The 19,146-nt window shown below is 36.2% G+C and overlaps 2 protein-coding genes across 8 annotated transcripts in view; one reads left to right on the top strand and one right to left on the bottom strand.

The window, feature by feature from the left end:
* wnk1b (WNK lysine deficient protein kinase 1b) overlaps positions 1 to 19,146 on the bottom strand; it is a 138,967-nt gene that overhangs the window by 84,561 nt on the left and 35,260 nt on the right. The gene's annotated exons all lie outside the window — the stretch shown is intronic.
* The window catches only part of LOC127578636 (ninjurin-2-like), a 223,742-nt gene continuing 220,361 nt past the window's right edge, over positions 15,766 to 19,146 (top strand). For both annotated transcript variants that reach the window (XR_007957541.1, XM_052030829.1), the window contains exon 1: positions 15,766 to 15,972. The gene's annotated coding sequence lies outside the window, so the exon portion shown is untranslated. The remainder of the gene's footprint in view (positions 15,973 to 19,146) is intronic.

The raw sequence follows: 19,146 nt of genomic DNA, 5'->3' as shown, positions 1-19,146 counted from the left end.
GACATTGCCTTGGAACCCTTGGCAATTGCCCTTCGGGACTCTCAACATATTTGGTATTACTCGTGGAAAGGGGATCCATAAGATATCACTATATGCAGATGACCTGTTACTCTACATCTCTAACCCAGAGAAATCTATCCCTGCAGCATTATCATTGCTTGCTCAATTTAGTGTTTTCTCTGGTTATAGATTAAATCTTAATAAGAGTGAACTTTTCTCCATTAAATATGCAAGTCCCAATTTATAGGCAATTACCATTTAGATTAGTGACTGATTATTTCACTATCTGGGTGTTAAAATTACCAAGAAGCATAAGGACTTATTCAAAGTTAACTTTTTACCTTTAATTGATCATGTTAAACAATTGTTTACTAAATGGTCCCCATCATCTCAATCATTGATTGGCCGAAGTAACACGGTTAAGATTAAATATTTTACCAAAATTTTTGTACTTATTTCAGGCGGTTCCAACTTTCATTTCGAAATGCTTTTTCGATTCTAAGTGATTCTAAAATTCTTTCATATATATGGCAGAATAAAAATCCAAGGTTAAGTAAGAAATATTTACTAAAATTAAAAAAGGATGGTGGTATGTCTTTGCCTAACTTTAGATTTTACTATTGGGCAATTAATATTAGATACTTAATTTTCTGGGCAAAAGATTTAGATGTAATTCAATGTCCTCGATGGGTGTATCTTGAGTATGAATCAGTGCAAGGATTTTCATTAGCTTCTATTTTAGGAGCCTCACTCCCTTTCGCACTTACTAAATTGAGTAAACAAATGATTAACCCAATAGTTAAGCATACAATACGAATATGGTTTCAATTTTGTAAATTTTTTCAATTGAATAAATTCATTTTATCAAGTCCTAACCAATCTAATATTTTCGTTCAACCATCTAGAAATGACTTAGCTTTTTCTTTTATAGATAATGAAGGAAATAACATGCTTTTGTGATTTATTTATTGATAACTGTCTTTGAAGTGTCTTTTGAACAGTTGTCTGAAATGTCTTTTGAACAGCTGTATAATAAATACAATTTGCCTAGATCACATTTTTTGATATTTACAGATTAGAAACTTCTTAAAAGTAACTTTACCTACTTTTCTGATACTATATAAAACTGAAATTACGGAAAAAATCTTAGGCTTTAATCCTTATCAGAAGGGCTTGATAGCAATAATTTATGATCTGATTATGAAAATACATCTAAAGACACAATAAAATTAAGAGTGAATGGGAAAGAACTCCAGATACTCTTACCCACAAAGACATGGAAGAAAATTCTCCAATTAGTTAATATATCTTCAAAGTGTGCTAGACACTCTTTGATACAGTTTAAGGTGGTTCATAGGACCCATATGTCAAAGGACAAGTTAGCCCGTTTTTATCACCATATAAATCCTATATGCGACAGATGTAATTCGGAGGTGGCTTCCCTGACACGTTTTGGTCCTGTCCTCTTCTGGAAAAATATTGGAAAGACATCTTTAATATTATTTCAACTGTATTGAATGTTGATCTACAACCCCATCCTATTACTGCAATCTTTGGGTTACCAATGATGGATTCTGGCCATTTATCCGCTTCTGCTCGTCATATGGTTGCTTTTGTTACATTAATGGCCAAGAGATCCATTCTATTCAAATGCAAGGACCGTATATCCCCTACTACATTTCAATGGTTTTCTCAAACTATAACATGTTTAAACTTAGAAAAAATTAGGAATGGTACTGTTGATCCTTCGCTTAAATTTGAGGAAGTTTGGAGTTCATTTATTCAATATTTCCACATGATATAAGCAGACTTTTTCAAATCCTTTCGATAACCTTTGAATATAGAGGAGCAGAGCTGATGACATAAATGTTTTTTTTAAATCTAAGAAATATCAGCCCGGTTTTGTTTTCCTTGAAGTTTTTGGTTTGCTTTTATCTTTTTTTTTGAATTGGGGGTTTTTCTTTTCATATAATCAAATTTCTTTTCAATTTTTTTGCATTACCTACACTTAGCAAGAGAGTGGGAGGTCTAGATTACATATTTTACTCCTTGAGAGTATAAATATTAACTGCTATTATTGTTATCCCCATCTCTTTGCATCATATAATTATTCATGTATATTAATTTGAATTAATTTGAAATTCAGTAATAAGATTGAAGAAGAAAGGGAATAGCTTTTTTTGAAAAAAGGCACATCAGTTCAGAGGGGTCATTGGCTCAGTATATCAGCTGGTTACTTTTTATAATTTCATTCTTCTGCTTTTGTAATTTCATGGCCATTTCATTTTATTACCCAATTCTTTTTTTTTGACAAGGGAGAGGGCACAGATTCTTTCTTCTTTCTCCAATGGTGTTGGTGGAGATGGACCACTCTTCCATCTCCAACATTCATTCTACTTCTCTTTGCACCTGTCCACACAACTGCACGAGATGCAACATCTGCCTTTTCACCTTGCTGCATCCCATCATCTCGGCACCCAATCATTCTTTCCAAATGCAGTGATTCAGTTACACTTCTTCCAAGTTACAGCATTCATTACTCACACTGTAGTCTCTACATTGAGGAAATCTAAAGGCAGATTGAATAACTGCTTTACAGAACACCAATTCAATCCACATGAGCATCAGGATGTCTGTCACTAATTCTCCATCCCAGCCCTGATCTCTTCCATTGCACAAATGCCCAATACAAAATCTGGTCTTTACCTTAGCAGTTCTATTGCAAAGTCATCACTCTGCTACATTAACTCTGTTAGTCTCGCTACAAATCTCACTTGATCTGCTATACATTTGTACCATTCTCTTTTATTTCAGATTTCCACTGATTGCCACATTCTGTACCCAATTATTGCAGCAAATTTTTCTCTCTCCATTATTCTCTTCATCTCCTAGTTAAACCTCCTCTCAAGAGATCAGCTGCCCGTTAGCAAGTTTTCATTACTCTTTCTCAGCTGGCATCAACATGATCTGTCATTTAATTTTGTTTAGTCTCCATCCCATTGCAGACATTACTTCCTCTGCAACTTGAAGCATCCATATTATCCAACTGTTTCCATTTCAGATTAAAGGCTATTGAACTATAACATTAATATTAAACTCCCTAGCCTATCAAAATTACCATCAACACCATCAGACCTATTAGTCTGACATCGGTGGTGGGAAAGTTATTGGAATCAATCCTCAAGGATGAGGTTATGGAATACCTAGAGGTGCAATGCAAGATAGGTCCAAACCAGCATGGTTTCGTGAAGGGAAGATCCTGCCTGACCAACCTATTGGAGTTTTTTTGGGGGAAATCTTAGGTAGGGTAGATAAGGGAAAGGCTGTGGATGTTGTGTATTTAGACTTTCAAAAAGGCCTTCGACAAGGTGCCGCACAAGAGGCTGATTAATAAGATGAGAGCTCACGGAATTACAGGTAGGATAGTAGAATGGGTGGAGCATTGGCTGGTAGGCAGAAAGCAAAGGGTGGGAATAAAGGGATCCTGTTCTGGTTGGCTACCAGTTACCAGTGGTGTTCCGCAGGGGTCATGTTGGGGCCACTTCTTTATACATTAATGATTTAGATTATGGAGTAAATGGTTTTGTGGCTAAGTTTGCAGACGACACCAAGATAGGTGGAAGAGTAGGGAGTATTGAAGAAATAGGAAGGTTGCAGAAAGACTTAGATAATTTAGGAGAATGGGCAAAGAAATGGCAGATGAGATTCAATGTTGAGAAATATGCCATTGTACACTTTGGAAAAACCAAAATGGGCAGATTATTATCTGGATGGGGAGAAAATTCAAAGTACAGCAGTACAAAGGGACTTGGGGGTACTCGTGCAGGATACCCGAAAGGTTAACCACCAGTTCGGATCGGCGGTAAAGAAAGCAAATGCTACGTTAGCATTCATTTCGAGAGGTATAAACTATAAGAGTAAGGAAGTGTTGATGAGGCTCTTATGGGGCACTAGTGAGGCCTCATTTGGAGTACTGTGCGCAATTTTGGGCCCGTATCTTAGGAAGGATGTACTGATGTTGGAAAGGGTTCAGAAAAGATTTACGAGGATAATTCCTGGAACGAAAGGGCTAACTTATGATGAGCGTTTGTCAGCTCTTGGACTGTATTCATTGGAGTACAGAAGAATGAGAGGGGACCTCAGAAACATTTAGAATGTTGAAAAGACTGGATGGACTAGATGTGGTTAAGCTGTTTCGCCTGGTGGGTGGGTCCAGGACTACAGAGCACAATCTTAGAATTAGAGGGTACCAGTTTAAAACAGAAATGAGGAGAAATTTCTTTAACCAGAGGGTAGTGAAATTATGGAATTCTTTGCCATGTACAGCTGTGGAGGCCCAATCATTGGGGGCGTTTAAGGAGGAGATTGATAGGTATCTAATTAATCAAGGTATCAAGGGATATGGGGATAAGGCCAGAAATTGGGGCTAGATAGGAATAGTATTAGTTTAGCTCATGGAGCAGACTTGATAGGCTGAATGGCCTACTTCTGCTCCTTTGTCTTGTGAACAAGGCTTAAGTCAAGAGTGCAGAGGAATAGTTGCATCTATGCAACAACACAATTCAAGTAGTTTATCATTACAGACAGAAACTCCCTCCATTATTTTGTTACTGCCCAACAAACCCCCTCCCATCTTTTTCCATCTATTAACGCACAAACTAATAATTAATAATTTACCCCTTTTAAACCAAACTTCCTTGTTAAGAAATGCTATTCCAACCTTTCTTGCAAAATATGTCACTGAGGGGGGAAAAAAAATCAATGAAGTGGCAAAGCAGAAGCAAGCCCAAGTTCAAAATCTGCTGAAGAAATGTATGAGCTCACATTAGAAATGGGCTAAAATCCATTATCCTATATTCCCTTTAAAACTATTTATTTCAATAGCCATGGGACTAGAACATTTTCCCCCCTCAGATTCTTCAAATATTGTAAATAAGTGATGCTAGAAGCATTTTAAAATCAAATTGCTGATTCATAGATCAGTGCAAGTGGATCAGCACAGAATGTGTTCCAAAGGTGGGCAATGTGGGATAGCTGGACATTTCAAACAGGGTATAATCAGAGAAGGGGTAACAATACCACACAAAAAACATTGACATCAAGTCAATGCCAATATTCAGGACTAGAGTTAACTGGAACACAGCAGTAAAGAAATCACTTGCAGCAGAGATTGATCTTGTTCTTACCAGATAGTCACTTACACTTTGTAACCATTCAGTGATTCTCTGAACAGCAAACAGTAAGAAATATTTAAAAAATAACTTCTTCTCAGACCAAAGTAATCTACCACCTTCATACATAGGAAACAAAAAAAGAGAAAAATGTAGAAGGAACACATAAAAGTGTACTTGGAAACAAAATGCAGATTTTCCCACATCAGGAAATATATTTTAAAAGGCACCTTTTAAATGGTCCGCTACAGGCTGCAGCTATAGTCTTATCCAGAACATCAATGCATGCCTCAGAACAGGGCATTATTTCAATTACAACTTCCAATAATTTTGGTTTGTCAACAGAAGTCTTGCAATTCCAAGCAAGATAACCAAATAATTATGCAACCACCTCAGCCATATTAACAATTAAAAGGCAAAAAAAATCTGAATACAGTGATTATTAATGGCAAGAATAGTTGTGTTAATTATTTTAAATCTACTTCCAGCCTAGTTTCTTTCAAAGAATGAAGAATCTTTACCCTAAACCTGTAAACACCATTTGGAAACTATCTTACTGGGAGTAGTAATGGAGCAGAGGTCCTAAATAAAATTCTGACAAATAAAGACAATATTTCAGTCAATAAATTGTACAATATTTCAGTCAATAAAGACATTTCAGGGTTATTTTCAAGGGTGTAAATGTATTCTTTAATCAACCTAAACCTTTAGTCATTCGAACCCTTTACAGTGAACTGAAACTTCAAATCTGTTTTACTCTCCACAAATGGTGCCTGACCTGCTGAATATCTCCAACTTTTTTTTTCCCCAGAACTGCAGTTTTGTGATTTTCAATTCATCACCTATTATCTTGCAACTGAGCTATTTCTGAAACAAGGGCAATTTTAATTAAACGCTTAAAGTTCAAACAAATGAACCAGCATCTTTGATTGAAACAATGACATATACAAAAAATTCCCCTCGTTTCTTCCTACCCAACATCTGGTTTCTCAACTTCAAGTTCCGAGAGTGCAATCTTGGTAAAAACAAAATTGTTTTGAACTTCAGTACAAATGATTTCAATACAAAACCGATTTCTCTGAAGTAACTTTAAGCAGTTCACTATATTTAAAGTATTATATGCATGCACCAAATAAATTTAAGGTGTTTCTATAGTCTGCCAGGTGAAGTAGGATTAAGTGGCAAAGGAATGAGGATTGCAGCTATCATAATTTACATTCCATTTAGGAAGCAGGGATTTTTTTTAATCATAATTTTTTTTTTAACAGCAGTACAAGCCAGGAAAACAGGAAAGCAAGAAAACTCGAATGTATATAAGATTTTCTATGACTTTAGGAGGTCCCCAAACTATTGACTAGCAATAGTCACTACTGTTATTCAAGGAAACAGCAGCTAATTAATACATTGTTACCTTGCTGCTGTACTGAAATCTTTCCATGTTACAATTTGTTTTAGTGATGTTGGTTGAGGGATTAACATTGGCCAGGAAACTAAAATGAACTAACCCAGAGGTAAGAGACTGAAACAAAGCACCAAGTTGCTGTACTGACATCATTAATAGGAAGGGAATAAGAACAGCATGTCAAGTTTACATGGACATTTAGAAACATGAACAAAAGAAACTTAACAGAAAAACAGAAAGGTTTTATTGGAGTGTATACTGATAAAGATTTAAAACATTATTGATCACCATAAATTACAGTTAGTGTTATGCCTCAATATAGCAAATATCTAAAATATTTTAAAAAGTAATCCATATTGCAATTTTCAACTGCAGACCTTGAAAATAAATGCACTTTTACATATTGAAAATACCCAACTGAATTCACATCTTGTAAGAACCATGATTATCAGTTGCAAACGATGATGGATGGAAATATGTTCAAGGGTGCTAACACCCCTGAGAAAAAGGCACCTTTGCTTGCTTCATTCATTGAACAAATAATTCCCAACAACTCAAAACAGTCTTTCAAGTTCCAACTGTTCTTCTTGCTGGAAGTTCATCTTTACATATCATTTGGAATGGATTAAAATCTTTTCTGCATGCTATTAATTCAATTAAAAACTGAAAAGATCAACTGTTCAAAAATTTTAAGCCAAAAGAGTGTTTCCAATCACTGTAATATCTAATTTTGATTTACCAAATAGTTATAGTACTAAAAAGAGGTGGTGCAGTGGCATCCCTCAAAAAAACACCTCTCTCTGAAAGCAAGTTTAGGAGCCTCTTCATTGGAAGATTAGAAAATTATTTGGATTTTGGGAACAATCTGGAATAGTTTCATATTTATTGATTGGTAAAGTCTGAATTGGCACCAGCAAGTTTAATAAATTAAATTTTGTAGCCTGCAATAGCAAGACCTGCACTTGCTATTCCAGGGAGAAAGAATAAAGCACACTATCATATCTGAAAAAGTCACATTTTAAAAAACTTTTTGCAAAGGCACTGCCAATGATATTCATACAAAAGCCCCTACAGACAGTGGAACTCTAATTCAAAAATAAAATCAATCCAGCAAGTCTGAATCTAATGACACTGGAGTCTACCTCCAAGTCAAAGTTATCACCAGAGGCAAATGGTCTGTTTGAATCAAAACAATGACAAATCTGAATACTCAAAAAAAAAATTTGCAAAAGCAAAAATCAAGTGGATCTACAAGTTAAACACAATATTCTGCATTAATTTTTAGCAAATTTGGATTTGACCAATGGAATGACTGCCTTCTGAATCAAATCACTTTAGCTTAAACCTGCTAAAGAGGTTTTACCCTTCTAAAACATTGCAGAACATTTACAGCAACCTTAAAAATAATATTCTTCTGCAACGAGATCTTTGTTTTGAAAATGTGGCAAGACTTGGCCATATTGCAATCATAGCGGATTCAAATGCACACGAATCTTCTTACTACTTATTCAAATAGCACCATTACATGCTCTTAAAATGTTTAAAGGACAAGCAAGTTTATTAAATCTGAATCTGGAGCTTGTTCTCCACCAAAAATTACTAAATTGGAGGAAAAAGGATTGAAAAGACAATGGGAGTTGTTGACTCATTAAACATAGGAGACTTCTAATCAAGTGTTCATATTTACAAAAAATCATGTTGATAGAAACATTTAACTGTAATTATGAATCAACTGTAATTATGAATCAACTGTTTGACCTCAAACTATGCCACAACAAAAAAGGTTTAGTGTTTAAAGGAAATAAAACCAGCATTAAACCAAAAATGTAATCGTTACTCACCTCATTTACATGGACATAGTCATTTTGATGGGAACAGCAGCAACAATGGGAATTGATGATAAAAAACACTGGGGATCGTTCTCTATTCTCAGAATCCATCTGAGAATTTGCAATAAAGTCTAATTAGTCAAAGAAGGCATTTTGACAAGTGACTGCAAAAAAGCAGCATCTGGCACTGTGTGGATGCCTTGATTCCACATTGACTTCACTCAGATCTTTTGTGCCAGTCCTTCACATCAGCAAAAGACTATTTAAAAACTGAACATCTACCTCCTTATGCTTGCAGCAGCAAGCAAAATAAATCCACTGCTCACCCAGCCAAATGTCAGGTACTTTTCTCTACAACTCCTTTAAGGTTATTTGGTCATATGACCAAATGGTATTAGCACATCAAGTGCATAACACCTCTAGGCAAAGTTTAACCCCAAGTCCTGCAATCTTTCAACTGTTCACAAGGACATGATCAAGTTCTTCAATAAAGTTTCCCTAAAATGCATTCTGTTTCTATTTCCAAAAGAGTCAGCAGGGAGATGATAACCTATTAAAATTTCTACATACTAAAGAGGGGTGAAAATAATGCTCAGCGAAAAAATGTGATTAACAAGTCACTTCAGTTTGAAGAACAGTCAAATTTATTTTCCATTATTCTTTGAAAGTTGTAGAGCAATGAGTTTAATCCTGAATTACTCCTGGTATATGGAATACTCCTTGATTTATGAACATTTACAAAGTACTGCTCCAATTCCATGAATCTTTGGTGTAGTGCTTGATTTATGAAACTATTTTTCACCCTAATGAATAGCACACAACTTTCCAATATATAGGAATACAGGCAACCCTTTGCATTACTGCCAATCAGGTAACAGAAATTCACCCTTACAGAGCTCACAAGTTACTACCCAAAAATTTAAGATGTGGAATGAAATACACATTCATGGAATATGAAAAAAAGAAATAAACAAAATTTTCTCTTAAGCTTGCATTTTTTGATGCATGAGCAGATGACATGGCTTCGCCTCATGGAAAATCACGATACAGACCAATTTCTAAATATGCAGAAAGACAAAGATGATCATGGTGAAATTGAATGAAATGTCTTCATTCAATTAGTGAATAGCTACCTTCCTCAAAGGAGGGTTTGATTCCGTGGATGGTAGCCAAAGAAAGGGAGTAAAAGTGCAGATGTTGCATCTGCTGCATTTTAATGGAAAGATGCCATGAGAAAGGGAACAAGTGTTGGTGGCAATGGAAGAACAAACCACATCTGTAGTTTTGTTTTTCAAGTACATGCCTGCAGTGGGGGGGGGGGGGGGGGGGGGGGGGGGCGGTAATGTTTAGTCATTATTTACTATGTTTGGGCTAACATGAGTGTGGAAAGTGCCTGAGAGGCTAGCTAGTCTTCATCTTCCTGTCAATTTTGAATGTTGGTTGATTTTAATAATAGTACTAAACTGGTTAGGAACAAGCTATTTTCTGTCTCATAGCATCAGGATGATCAAAAAATGGATGACCATCAGAAAATATGCATATACATAGACAATGGGTGAACAGTTATGGGCCCTCTCCAATATTCACTTATGTGATCATCAGTACTTCAAAGATGATAGTTGCAGAGCCTACACAGTTAACAAACTATTAATATCAACTGCTTTGTTGTTACATTCATTTAGTTCCAAACCTGTACAATCTGGGAATGTGATAAAAACTTCCCTTTATCATTTATGATGTAGTGCAGCTACAAGACTTGATTAGCAGATTGTTTTCCAGTTATATTAATACCGATCTAAGTCAATAATCTAATACTAATATACATGTCTACAGGTATGAAGAAGTACACATGCTATTGGATGTGTTTCCTGTACTAATCATGAAATAATCATGTCCACAACTAAAAGGACCAAGTATTTTTGGTGATGAATGGGCTATGAATTTGAACAGAGGACACAATGGTTGCACAGCAAATAGCCATACTGAACAGGCACTTTGGAAAGCAAAAATAATAGAATCTGGTATGCATTTTATGGCAGGAACTAAACAGGATGCCCTCAATCTTCAAATATTTTGGTGCATTTTTTTTTAAAAAATATCAGGCACCTACATCTTAAAGAAAGATATTTCATTGCTTTGTGAATCTTTATTTTCATAAACAAAGTTATATTTCCTGATATTAGAAAATTATTTCAATGAAAAGTAGTTTAGTATGTCTTGAGATGCATCATATGGATGCACGCTATTCCTTACATTTATTAATCTAAGTATGACAAAAATAAAAGTGTTGCCATTGAATATCAGACATGCAGTTAATTATTCTTAATTTCACAGCTTATCATGAGGAATAAATTATGATACATTTTACGCACTGCCATCTTTGACGGGAAAAATAAAAAACTTCGTTGAATAGACTAAACCTCAATTTCAGTAGGTATGACCCAAATGGGAAAAAGTTGCTTTGAATCTGCCTATAAAAAATTAATTTGGGACATTCCAAAACTTAACCTGATTGGAAGCCCTTTCGATAACTAGTTATGAAGATGCTATCAAGTGGTTAATTCCACATTTTTCATAAAGAACATAGGATACGTGCAAGCAAGTCATGCGTTATTTAACAAATAGTTAAACACCATGGTGTTTTAACCATGGTCACCTTCATAAAAACAGTATCTTTGTAAGGAAATAACATCAGACTAATGACTTGTACTTCACCATAACCTGTTATTCCAACAGGTTATTTGGAAAAAAACAAATTTATAACAGCACGCATTTTCTCTGACCTATTTTAAAGTATGTGGCTTTTCACTTTATTACTGTGAAATGTTTCCTTGTGACACGTAACTATACCCACCTGAAGCCATTCCTGAGAAAGTTGGAAAAAAACTCATAAAACTGCTCCATTAGAATCAGTCATAAACTTTATAACCTAACAATCTCCTCGTACTTAATACTGGTATTGTACATTACTGCACTTGAAAAACAGCCCACTTGAACTTAAAAAACCTTGGCTGAAAACAAAATCAATGACAAGATCGGTCATGAAAGCCATAAAAACAAATACAATTAGTAACTGATTTTGTATTCAAGCCAGTATGCACAAGACAATTTTCTGTTTCATATGGTGGTTTTTCCATTACTTTTCCTGGACTCTACTGCATCAAACAGGCAACTCTGAAAACAAAAGGGTCAAATATTTTTAAATGTTAATTAAAAAAAGACATCATTCTTTGTGCCAACAAAAAGCAGTGCAAATAAAAAATATTGCTTTTCCCACGCAACACTTCTCCTGTACAAGTGTGTGAATGGGGGAAGGTGGTGGTGGTGGTCAAAGGCGAGTTGCCATGAGATACCATGAGCTCTATCAAAAAGGAGGAATCAAACATTTTTTTTCCCCTAAACCATGAAATTAAGCACCATCAAGACTTGAACATGCATATAGTACCTGATCCAATTATCAAAAATTGGATCAGGTACAGGATCTGGATTGCTGACAGGCAGTAGACAATGTAGCATAGACAACTTGCATATTATAATGTTTACAACACAGGATCCTCCCAAATGAAATAAAGGAGAAATATTAGCCAAGGGAACATTCGCCTTTTCATGGGATAGATGGAACAAATCTTGTTTCAGTCCTTCTCAGGACCCTTCCCTCAAATCTTTCTGGCACTCAGAATTCAAAAATTTTATTACTTTTGCTGCCAATTTCCTTCCTGCTCAAATGGTCCATTTCTGACTTGTTCTGTGTTTCTCTCCCTCTATCTCAGGGGACAGATTATTAACCAATATACAATATAAGCCATGGAAAGAGAAACAATTAACATTTCAGGTGAGGTCACAATCTTCACACTCTTCTAACAAAGGGCTGGAAACCTTAATTGTTTTTCTCTCCACAGATGTTGACCTTGAAATGTTTCTAGCATTTTCTTATTTCCAATATCCAGCATCTGGATTTTTTTTTATATACATCTCTATTTCCATTACAAGCCTACCTTGACTTTACTGCCTCACACCCTGCTTCGTGCAAGGACTTCATTTTCCCAGTTCCTCCATTTCCATCATGTCTGTTCTGATGACAAGACTTTACATACAGGTGCCTTCAGAGTTTTCAATCGTACCTCATCTACTTCTTGCACCTCTGCTTTCAAACTCCCTCCTCCTGGCTACAGGAAAGGTGGAGTTCTGCTGGTCCTCCCTCTTAATCCCACCATCCTCCACATTCAACAAATCAATTTCCACCATCTATCCTCACCCCACCTTCCCCTTTCTGGAGGGACAGTTCCCTTTGTGACCCACCAGATCACTCTTCCATCTCCACCAACCACTCCATTTCATAAGCTTTCCCATACAACTGCAGGAAGTAAAACACATGATTCACTTACACTTCTTTGTGGTCTCCTCTACACTGGAAAAAAAAATGCAGATAGGGTGACTACTTTGCAGAGTACCTCTGCTGAGTCAGCAAGTAGCATTCAAGTTCTCCAGCCCATTCTGACTTCCGTTGTCTCCAACAAGACTCAACATAAACTTATGGAACACCATCTCATCTTACATCTATTAACCAGATGGCTTCATAAACATTGTGATAACTTTGGTCATCCAGGGCACACCCTCAGAGGTATCCCATTGCCCTACCTATCCCTCATCAACTTAAAATTGTTTTCTCACTTTTCTCATGTCTGATAAAGGATCTTTAACTAGAAATGTAACTTTATTTCTTTCCCTAGATGCTACCTTGAGTGTTTCCAGCTTTATTTCAGATTTCCAACAACAGCAATTTTATTTTTTCGGAACATTACTTTGGAGATTAATCAGATCAGAACATCACACATACATCGTTTCAACTTTCTCCATCAAGGAATTTTCCTGCTAATTAAGGGAGGAAATAAATCCATCAAATACACTAAATATCTGTGCAACCTTGAACTGATAAAGCTAACTGCTTGTCATTAATGATGCAAGTGGAATGTACATGTTGGCAAGTCTTATTTTGGTCACTGATGTGCATCTCACCAAAACCGAATTCCAAATTTGCTGGAAAAAGAGACTTCACTAATTACAACCACATCATATGCAAATTCTCTTTCGGTAAACCATTTCTGATAGCAATGTCAATGTCTTTGAAATGAGCTAAGATCCACACAAAATAAAACATCCTAAAAGTGACCACTGACCCAAAACTCAACTGAACCACCCACATAAACACCTATGAGAGGTCAGACACTGGGTGCCCTATGGCAAACAGCTCACTTCCTGACATCCCAAGGAGTTTCCACCATGCATAAAGCACAAGTCAACAGATTGATAGAATACCTTTTGCTTGACTTGATGATTGAAGCTCAAACAATATTCAAGTAGCTCACTCTGAGGTACACCCACTTGTGTTTGAGATTCCCATAAACAAATCCTCTGCTTGTTGGATCCCCAACCATGGACCGGACCTCCCAGAATGCAATTTTTCCACTCGTATCCAAGTGTGACATCTGGATTCACTCAACTATGATTTATACATATGCTAGTGAGTCTCTCATGATGAAGTTCACCACAAAGGTCACTAAAAAGAGCTCATGAGCTCTGAAACATGGGGATTTACACTCTCTCGCTACCTTATTTCCCTCTGTCACCTTCACTGTCTTCTGCTTATATCACTTTTCCTCCCTTCTCAATCTGCTGCTTCCTTTTATTTCTCTTAAATATCTAGATTATCTCCAATATCTCTATTTTCCATCTCAAAACAGATGAAAGAAAAACAGAAGAGCAGCAGTGAACTCCAAGAGTCAATGCCATTTTCCCAATGTAGTTATGCAGGGGGGGGGAGTGGTGAGGAGGAATTAGTTGGCAAAAAAATGCAGGTACCACCAAATGTCATTATGAAATAGGTGGAAGCCCAACTATTTTTTTCTTAAATGTCTCATCCATCTCCTCATTTAAATCCTTAATTATGCCGAGTCATCTTATTTTACTCCTTACCATGTCCCTTGCATCTGCATGACTTCCATCCTCCAACTGCCTCTTCACACCATCTTCTCACATCACATATGTTTTCATATCATTATTGTAGAGACATCTTCAACACTTCACCCCTCCCTTCTGCTGCCCCACCAATCCCCGATTCAGATCCGATTTTTCTTTTTTTTTAAAAAATGTTCCTTGCATCAAAACAACACACAGCTTCAGTGAACAGAAAACATGGAAATGCACAAGGAATGAAATGGGAAGGACCACTACTCAGATTCAACGCTCAAAATGTCCTAGCAAGATAGCTTTGGAAAGATTGAAAATTAAGTTAATGTTTAGTATCCAGCTTTGACAAATAAAAGTTTTCATAAATCAATTGTGACAGATGTGAAATATATTCAAGTCAAAGTTTTAATCTGTTATATTGAACTGAATGCTTCCCTCAGCAAGTTGTAAACTGTATAGATAATTGAACAAAATTTTCAAAACGGAGTATGCTTTGCCATTGTGTACAGTGGCCAAAATGAAAATAAAAATTCAAAGTCAACTTCTAGCTATGTTTAAAAAAAATCACTTGTAAAACAAGATAGAAATCCACAGAATTGAGTTAAGAAAGCAATCTTAATAAATACAATATTTTACCATTCCCATGAATAAACCAGTGTGTACCAGTAATCGCAGACTATGACACATTGTCTTGTTGGCAGTTAGTGATAGAAAAATAATTTAACAATAAAAACAAAATGCCTGTACTGAAGTTGAGAGCTTGAGCTTCAAGGAGCTTAAGGGTTTTCTTCAGGAAAACTCAATTACTCAAAGGAAAGGGACCTTTACTACTGATGCACGTAGGCACAACCTTAAAATTAGGACTAAGATTGAAAAGTGAATAAAATCCTATAATTTGGAAGTTTTTTTGGACACAAGGATTGTGCAGCTCTCTTCCACCCTTCCCACCCCCCCCCCCCAAAAATTCATCCAATTTGGTCCAATTAAAATTTTCAACATGAATATTTCTTTATTTCCCCAATGTTTTGTACATCAATGAAACAAAATGGGTAAATGGACCAAAACTACGTATCATGCAATATCTAAGATAGGCTGAACTACCTACACTTGATTCTATATTACAGTAAAATTGACAGATATTTGATCACAAAACTCAAATTTTCACTCAGCCCTCAATAATAAAATGAGAAGCAACATAACAATAAACCAACTGCACAGTATCAGAACATGCCACTTCACACCTGGTGCACATTTAATGCTAGCATAAGATTAAAATGTCTGCACTTTTAATGACTTCTAAACATTCCCAGATTTACACCCTTTCCCACAACCACCTCCAGGCTCAAAATAATTGAACCTGCATATGGATGAAGGTTTATTGATGTCGTGCTTTGAACTACAGTTGACAGGTTAATGGGAGAGAACAGAATACAAGTTTTTTTCTACTTAACAGATGGCAGAGTTTAAAAAATTCAACTTAAACAAAAACACTCGGATAAAGTCTACAGTAACACCATTTAAAGATTACTTCTGCTGTGGATTCAGGGAACGATGGAATTAATAAGAGAAAATGAGCTCAAGTAATCAACAAAAATAAAATGAGGTAAGCTTTAATATTGTATCAGCATTGTAATGCAGGACAGGAATTGCATTCAGGAATACTGTAGCCAAGGTAGCGTAGCGGTTAGCGTAACGCTTTACAGCACCAGCAACCTGGGTTCAAATCCGGCCACTGTCTGTAAGGAGTTTGTATGTTCTCCCCGTGTCCGTGTGGGTTCCCTCCGGGTGCTCCAGTTTCCACCCACATTCAAAGACGTACAGGTTAGGAAGTTGTGGGCATGCTATGTTGGCGCCAGAAGCGTGGCGACACTTGCAGGCCGCCCCCAGAACACTACTCAAAAAGATGTATTTCACTGTGTTTCGATGTACATATGACTAATAAAGATATATCTTATCTATATAAAAGGAACAAAATATGGGGTAGCTTGTATAACTGAATTAATGTCCAATCCTCAATGTCAGAGTGGAATGAAAGAAGGGTTGACCCAATCCACTTTTTCTAGCCTGAACCACATAGAAAGAAATCATATTAAATGTAGAAGGATGTAGAGGTGTGAATGGGGCAGTTGGCAAGTGAAATCAAAGAATACTTGCATGTTGTCACATCATAATTACTAGATTACAAAGAGTTTTGGAAGCAGGTTATTTGCTCATTTGGAGGGATTATACCAAGCAGAGGAAAGTGAGTTTAGCAACTTACCAAATATGTTCCATTTTAAAAACTCCTTAGAATTCAACAGTACAAGTAGTCATATGATTTACGTTATTTACTTCCCTGTTCATTGCAGAAGGAGGGGAAGGGCAAAGGAGGAGAGGACAAGTTTAAATCTCTTCAGATTTTTCACCAACTGTAAAGAAGTGAGGAAGTACAAATAGGGAAGTGTTAATATTAAAATGGACTTGGATGTTCTTTAAAAAGTGTATACCTTGAAATCCTTTCCAAAAATACTTCTCCATTTGCTGATCTGAACTGATAACACAAGTACTGAAGACAATCAAAACCTAACCTTGTATAACATACACCAAAATAATCACTCCATTACACTACACAGGTTCTCCTGTTCTTATCCTCTTGTCTTTCAGCTTATCTTTCTATTGTCATCTTTTAACATCATCCAAGCTACTTGCCTCAACCCCTTGCTGAGATGGACAGTTCCAATTTCTGATCACAAATCAAAAATAAAAACTTGGCCCATGTACAAGTGTGGTTATCAGGAATTGACTATGGAACACCTAACAACTGATTGCCTATAACCACAAAGATGCTACAGTGACAGTGCCAGTGAAACTATTTGGTTGAAAAAATTGTTATAGTTGTTTTAAAGATATATCAACCTAACAAAGCGATCACTAATTATAATAAGTGCTCCCTTGAATCCAAAACCATGCATATAAAATAGTACTTGTTATTTACCTTACAGATTTAATAACAAGTACTATCTTATATGCATGGTTTTGGATTCTTTGACAAGTGGGGGAAAAAAAACATTTACCGTCTTACCAGGTTTCCTCTAAGCCGCAACCTGTTCAATCCTTCATTGCCATTATCTCAGTTCTAGTACCATCCTTGAAAATCTTATTGACTATGTCTTTTCACTACATGGAGCCCAAAATAATATTGTGGGGAGAGCAAAATTCAGAGTTAGTTTGTAACTTTCTGGTAACCATAATGAAAGATAAACTTTAACAACTTAAGATGGAATTGACTTCCTCCTTTCAATGCAGGAGGTAACTGCCATCCCCAAAATCTGGAAAATCACTGTACATTTTTGATTCCTCAATTTCTATTTTTAACAGTTTTTTGTCAAAACTACATTTCTACCCATGTTTAGTTACTTGGTAGTAAATGGATGTCTTAAGTTTAATTTAATATTCTTAAACATTAAATACAACTATTCCCATGAACCAAATTATTATGAAGTACACCCTGCGGCAGATCAGGCAAGGAGTAAACAGTTGAAAATCCCCCAATTTTCATTGAATTGGTAAAGGTAGATTGTGATGTGGATGATGAAGGTGGAAATGATAGTGATAAAGAAGATGGAAAACTCGAACAAGCAAAGCTTCATAAAGGCAGGAGATCCTGGAGAATTGGAATTAATTGAGGCAGTCAATAGAAAAGTTTGCAAGGAACACAATCGTAAATTTCTGGCAATAAGATGATAGGTGGTGAAAATAACAAATCGAGAGGATAAGAGATTTGAAACAGCCTGCTAAAATTGGACATTAAGTTTTCACACACAGCCTCGACTCATTGCTTAAAAAAAATGGAATCAAGGTCAAGGACGTTCAGTTTGTGGACTGTGGGATCATATTGAACATTCCTGATGTCCTACATGTGGAGCTGGGATTACAAGATGTATGGGGAATTGACATAGACAGCAAGGATAAATGATGGAGGTATCCAATCCAATAAAAGAGAGCCCATCTAAAAGAGCACCAAGAACAAATAATACTGTAATCAATCCAGACCTGAGCAAAATGGAGAGAAAAAGGCAGCCCTAGCTGCTGAAGACAATGACAACCAGTTTATCAGCCAAAAGAGAAAATAAGATAAAATTAAGAGCCATCAAAAGAACAAGAGGCTCTGAAGGCTGATCTAGAGACCATTGGAGGATGTCAAAGAGGTGGAGACTGGCAGAAGGAGAATAGGTTAATAATTAGAAGCCAGGAACAGTATAACATCTAGACCAGAACAATTCAATTTACAAAGCTGAATTAGCTGCAGATGTTATCAGCAAGAATGGAGAGTGAACCCAAGTTTAAGTCCCTCCTGAACAAGCCTCAAAACTTTAATGCCTTGGTCACTTCCCTCAACTAGCACTCTCTCAGGAACAATTCTAGGTGCATCACCCTTCAATCCTAACATTCATTCCTTTTCTCTCTCCTTTCTCATCTCAGACTTATTTCTCACCCTTTTCCCATTCCACTCTCCTCATTACGATAAATGCTAAGGGAACAAATCGTGAAATCTGAACCAGGAAGATGAGACTAGGAAGGTAGTAGTAACCATCTACCTGAAATTGATTTCCTACTTGCTTAATGGAACAAACTATACCCAAGGGAACAAAAGATGCTCTTCTTGATTTTTACTCTTCCACTTTACTGCTTCCAATCTTGTCCCTTAAGAAGCCTGTTTGTTCATTAATATTAGTAAGCTGAGCAACAAAAAATCCAAGTCAAGACTGAACAAAAAAGTGTATAGAAAATCTTTTGT

Source organism: Pristis pectinata, chromosome 15 (assembly GCF_009764475.1).
Source record: "Pristis pectinata isolate sPriPec2 chromosome 15, sPriPec2.1.pri, whole genome shotgun sequence".
Classification (NCBI taxonomy): Eukaryota; Metazoa; Chordata; class Chondrichthyes; order Rhinopristiformes; family Pristidae; genus Pristis; species Pristis pectinata.
The sequence above is the reverse complement of the archived record's forward strand: the minus strand, read 5'-3'. Positions and strand labels throughout refer to the sequence as shown.